Source organism: Octodon degus, unplaced genomic scaffold (genome assembly GCF_000260255.1).
Source record: "Octodon degus isolate 3935 unplaced genomic scaffold, OctDeg1.0 scaffold00004, whole genome shotgun sequence".
Taxonomy (NCBI): domain Eukaryota; kingdom Metazoa; phylum Chordata; class Mammalia; order Rodentia; family Octodontidae; genus Octodon; species Octodon degus.
The window spans coordinates 17,322,374-17,328,852 of NW_004524580.1; positions in this window are offsets into that span (position 1 = coordinate 17,322,374).

Consider the following 6,479-nt stretch of genomic DNA (forward strand, 5'->3'; position numbering starts at 1 on the left):
TTAGCAGAATTACTTAACCTCTCAGAATCTCAGTTTAATCCTCCACAAACACATAAAGTGATGAAAGCGAATTGGTAGGGCTTTGGATCTGTAAGCAAGAAGCACAGATCCTGGTACATGTTACGCTTGAAATAAATGTTGATAATATTCAATGTTAACAGTGTATATTCAACAACAGCATATGCAAGTTATATTCAAACTGTGAGATAAAATTTCAGTGAGGCGAAGATGCCACAGACCTAAGCATTTCCTTATATGTAGATAAATTTTCACTTTTAAGGTTATTCTGCATCTACCATCTAAATTCACTTTCTAAAATTAACTCTGGGATCTGGAGACTAGAATAATAGAAACCTCACATGACATTTTTCCAGAAGCAAGCTACCGAAAAGCTGCTAAATATGGCACTTGTAAAGAGGAGAGAAATAGAAAATTATGGACGTTTAGGAATATCGTGGTTATAAAAATTTAAAGAAATGTAAAATTTGGAACAATTGAATTTCTTACGAAGCTTAAGAAATACTTCTAAAAAGGTGGGTTTGAAAAGTTCTTTACATTGTGGCCCGCTACTTCCAGGGACACAGGCATTTTACTATCAGTCCTGACACTGGAGATGTATCATTATCTAAACAATCTCTTCCATTTCACAGAAATCCCAAGACTGTTTTTCTAACAATTGAGCCATAACAGCACTGTTCCCATGGTTACCAAAGGTTCTAATTTCAGTTCCTCAGTGTGCATTTTATCATGCAAGAGAGTACAGTGGCTGCTGCGAGGCCTCCCCTACTACCATGTGCTCCTCGGCCTGCTGTTTTCCCCCTGGTTTCTCACACCCAGCCCCCATTGACACTTCCTATTTTGCTCATTGTTGACCTCAAGGTTATGTGCCCAAACTCTATCCTGCTCATGTTTCTAAATAATAAATTCAGGGCAAATAAAGCAAAGTTAAGGGCCAGGTATTGAGCGAAGATTAAAAGAACTGGATCCTCATCTGTCTCCATGACGTAAGAGTTAAGAACCTGCACACTCACAATTGTGGAAAGTATTCTCTGCAAACACTGGAGCTTTACACCAAAGTGCATGGGAAACACTTCAAAGGTGGCCAGCTTCTGAATTTAGTGTCTGCCCAGAAGAGAATTTGCTTTAGTGGAAAGGAAGCCCATGGCCTTGATCATTCTCAGACACATCTGTACACCATAGATAGTTTAAGCAAAACACTTCTTTTCATCAAATCTGTGATTTGGGGAATCTCTCAGAAGACCCAAGTTGCTAATAAAAATAGCCTTGGTAGAAAGAGTACTATATCCTCAGTGATTGGTGGGGGTATTAAAATCTGGTGTGCAATTTTTGGAAAATCAATATAGAAATGTATAACAGGACTCATAAAGATATTCTTCCTTTTGAATCCAGTCATTACACTGCAAGGAATGTATTTTTAGGGAACAAAATAGCCAAAAAGAAGAGATGTTCATTTTCATACTATAAATAATAGAAGAAACTAGAACCCAGTGTTATGCAATGAAGTAAAGAAAGTAATGTCAACAAAAAACAACATTGTAAGGTTAGCATACAAATATTCTTTAAAACCATGAAACACTTATGATGAAACATTAAATTGCAAAGGAAATATGAGTATTATAATATAAGGTAATCTATGACAAAAACTGGTAAATATTTGAAATAATGTGCAATCAGTACTAAAATAATGTAATATTTATATTTAAATCTTCCCAAGGTTTAATATCTTATTAAATAAATGTTGAATAAAAAATAAAAGTGATTTCCGTTAAACATGGGAACTGGAACATATGTTTTAATCTTTATTTCCTTCCCACACTCTACTAAAATGACACTAGAGATGTGAAAAAGAAACAAATCTACAAGGAAAATGGGACGAGAGAAATGCATGACAACGTAATATTTTTAGAAGCCATAAAGCCAAAAATGGCAATGACAAACCTAAAACTGAGGGAATTAAACTCCCCAGCAAAAGAGTGAGATAAGAAGAAAGCTTCTTGATTAGACAATAGAAGACATCTCTTACCTAGGAAGGAGGTAAGAATTAAACTAAAACAGATACATATTTGAAAGCGACTCTTGCCTTTTCAGAAGGCAAAAGCTGTTTCAGCCCGATCAGCCTACCGTCACCTGCTCAGCCACAGTAGCTCCCCTACAAAAAGAAAAAAAATCCCTATTCCTTGAAGAGATGCACACATAGATTCCTTGCATTAGGAACAACATAGCCAGAAAGGATACACTGAAAATAAACCATTAAATGATGCTTGACATTTGAATACTAGATCTTAAACCCCTTGGTCATAAATCTTACTTACAATGACCATCCTTCAAAAAAAAAATCTCTTTTAGAAAGTCTAGAAAGTGGGCCGGGGAGATGGCTCAGTAGAGTAAGCGCTTGCCTGGCAAGCTCAAGGGCATAAATTCAATCTCCGGTTCTGAAAAAAAAAAAAAAGTCTAGAAAGTGATGATTTCAAAAGGAAAGAGAAACTAGTTTAAGGGAGTGGCAAAAAGAAGGACTGGGAAAGTAAAAGAAAAAAAAGAGCAGTGGCAGCAAATCCTTCAACAAAACATCCAGCCCAGTGGTCACCAGGAGTTCCCAGCCAGTCTTCTAGTGTAACACCCTAAGCATGAGGGAGCCCTCAGGAAGCCTAGGACACTAAGAAAAACTTTTGCCACCAAAGGACCACCCGAAATAAACACACAGCAGAAGAAACAGGGAGGGATGAGTCCACTAAAGACTTCTCTGTGCCCCAAGGAAGCAACAAGATTGAAGGCCACAGTGGAGCAAAAGAAAAACTACTACTTCAACAGATTATGAACAATGTAAAAAAGAACTCTTCGAATTAAAAGTGTAACAGGACTTCAAAATATGAGAGATTGGAGGGGAAAGGAGCCATATGGTAAGTAAAAGGAAAGACAAAGAATTAAAAGACAAAAATAGGTCACAATGTTTTGCATTTAGCCCCTAGAAGTTGCAGACTAAAAGAACACAGAAAACATGGGGCAAGGTTTTGCCAAAGAAAAAAAAAATCTAAGAGAGCTGAGAACTGAGCTTCCAACTACCCGGAAGCCTCTAAATACAACAGAGAAAGTCCAAATCAAGGCATAAAATTATGAATTTGCAAACTACCAATAGTCCAGAGGTTTTGGATGTTCCCAAATCAGAAAGAAAAACTAACTTTAATTTTAATTTTTAATCATTCTTTGATATATTGAGACATTGGAAAGTTACACACATATAGATTAAAAAAGCAAATAGTTACTAAGACATTTTCAAAAGCAAAAGTCAAAATGAAAAGAAAGTCTTTAATGTTTAAAAAAGATGCATTTTAAACTCATACCTATGCCAAGCCAACTTAGTCAATCTAAGGTAAAATAAAACTATTTCAGATATAACAACATTCCGAATGTTTACCCCACACATGCTGTCTCTTAGGAATTTAACTAAGGATAATTTTCAAGGAAAAGAAGGGAGGAAACTAACAAAAGAAATTTTCAAACTGAGAACAATTATGACCTTAATATAGGGAGTCAGTGTGAATCGAAGTAAAGAAATTAGAAACTTCAAGAAATGTTTAAAAAAAATTGAGGATAAAATTAGTATAACTTCTGTTATGTCCTGAGCACTATTTTAATATTATCAAAATATAAACATCATTTATTTATTTATGAATTTTAGATACAACCTATGCCCTGAAAGTTATTGACTGGTAGTCCTGTGGGTTACCACAGGTTACCAATAAATAAAGTACATTTATTGGTTACATCCAATATATGTACTTTATTTTGTCTATTGTGTATATATGTGCATGTGGATTTCTATTGATTGAATGAGTTTTTAGTTTTTTCTTCAAAAGATTTATATAAAATTCTGAATCACCATGTGTGACCATTAATTGTGGTGTCCCCTCGAATGGATTACCAAAAGCCTAACAGATTACCAAGGCACGGTTCTGGGTGGGTCTGCAGATGACTGACATGTAGGCCGGCAAACCGAAGGCATAGCACCAACCAATGGGCTTGTAGCCTGGGTGGACCACAAAGAGAAACAAGAAGTGCTCGCATTTTTGAAGCCCACCTGCCTTCGTGGACATCGGTCTGTATTTCATCAGACTTCCTACTCGGACTCCCAGCGCTGGCTCTCCGGGGAGCTTCCAGGCCTTCAGCCTTAGAGCAGCGCTGGATCCCGGATCCCTCTTACCCTGGGGATTTTCTTCTTGGCTGAGCGGTTGCCGGATGGTCCTTGCTTGCATAATTACACATATTCAGCATTTCCCATGGCTTCTCTTTCTCTTGAGAACCCCAACTAAGTGCACCAGGCTTCTCTGAGCAAGCTCTGCGTCATGGGCTCCACAGTCCACTCGCTGGCCAATCGAACTCAAGCCCGTTTGACAGCAGTATCACCCGAGGCTTCACCATCTTTGTGTGTGAAGCACAAAGAGCTTTATTATGATTATGAATAACAAAGAAATATTACCGATATTTCTTGACAGTATCATCAATTACCTTGATAATATAAAAATTGCCAATGATAGAAGCGAGGGCTTGAAGGGTAAGGTAATAATGCCTTTATCTTTCCCATTTTATTTTATTTTATTTTATTTTATTTTATTTATTTTAAAGAGAGTAAGACTGGGCCCAGTGGTGCACGCCTGTAATCCCAGCTTTTGGAAAGCTGAACACAGGCGGATCACTACAAATCCAATTTATGTAGTGAGACCCTGTAGACCCTATATTAAATACAAAAAAAAAAAAAAAAGTTAAAGAGAATAAAGGAAAGCTTTAAAACAACAATTAAAATGATACTGAATTTCACAGGACAAAATAATAGGAATTCAACAATGGCTGTTACATTGCATATGATTGTCTTCAAACTAGTTGTTCAGATTAGCTACAAAAAATTAGAAGAAAGAGCCGGCCAAATAGCTCAGTGGATTAAAGTGCCTGCAAGCAGACTCAGGACCTGGGGTTCAATCCCCAGGCCTGCCGATGGCACTTGAGATTGAGCGTGGGTAGTGCATGCCTGTAATCCCAGCTCTTGGGAGGCTATAAACAGGTGGATCACTACGAGTCTGATCTAGTTGTGAGACCCTGAGCATCCTATAGACCCTTCCCTAAAAATACCAAAAATAAAAAAAGAGAAAAATCTTTAAACATTAGCTGTTTCTTTCAATAAACAAGTAGAAATTACTAATATAATTATCCAAGCTATCTGTGTATATACATACATACATACATATATATATATATATTCTTCCTTTCTTTTCGCCTTTCCCTCATCCCAGTTGTTTCTTCCCTTTGAACAGATTCTTTCCCTTTCACTGTATCTATTGTACCTTTCAGATTTTATTTGCTCTTTCAAGTTCTCGCACCAGCAAGACAATAGGATATTTACACATGCGGGTCTAATTTATTTCACTTATGAGTAAAGTCTCTAGTTGCTTCCATTTATTTATAAAAGCCTCAAGTTTATTTTTTTTTTTTACAGCTGAGTAGTACACTATTGTGTAAAACTACCACATTTTTTATCCATCCCTCAGTTTATAGGCATTTCAGAAGTACACAGAACAAGGTACAAGTACTTGGGTACATTCTTTAAAGTTATAAAAGCCATAAACAGAAGAATTAAAATAATAGTATGATTATATTGGGATGGCATAGAGAAATGCAGCATTTTTTAAATCCTCATGAATCAAAGCAGATTGCCCAAGGATGCCTAATAAAATTGGAAAGCCAAAAACTAGTGAGATGAATATTTTTATCACTTATGTGCTACTATCCCTATAAATAACTTAAAATAGGACAATTTAAAGAGTTTGCAATTCCTTTTATGGATGAGACTCTGTGTGTGTGTGTGTGCGTGTGTGTGTGTGTGTGTGTGTGTGTGTGTGTGGTGAGGAGGGGCGAGGGCTGGTCACTTTTATTTGGAAGCTATCTTTTCTGTTACCAAACATTTGGAGTAAGAAATGACTATGTCATAGGTTTTGGATAATCAAATGAATGACGTTTATTATTTGATTTTTAAATATTTGAACTTTACATTAAATAACACTGATAATGGTTGAAACACATATATATTAAAGCACACTGGATAAATAAGCTTAACTATTAGAAATTCTAGAAGAAAACAGGATTATGGCCATTAGCAAGTGTGACTATACAAGATTGACACAAGAATCAAAATACAAATGAACAAAACAAAACAAAACAAAAAAACAGGATACATAAAACAATTTTTAAATGCAACTTTTCGTATTATTCCTCTTTCAACCAAACTGGGACCATTTCATCAATCACAACTACATGGGCTAAAAAAATTTTCAAAGGTTGGAGTCCTAAACTAGTTCCCTCTACTGAAGGGCTGACAAAAGATACAGCTGAGAACATTAGAGAGCGAGCATTTCTTGGGGGATAAAGCTGATAGTTGCTGTAGCATTAGACAAGGTGAGCACGAGCGTAAT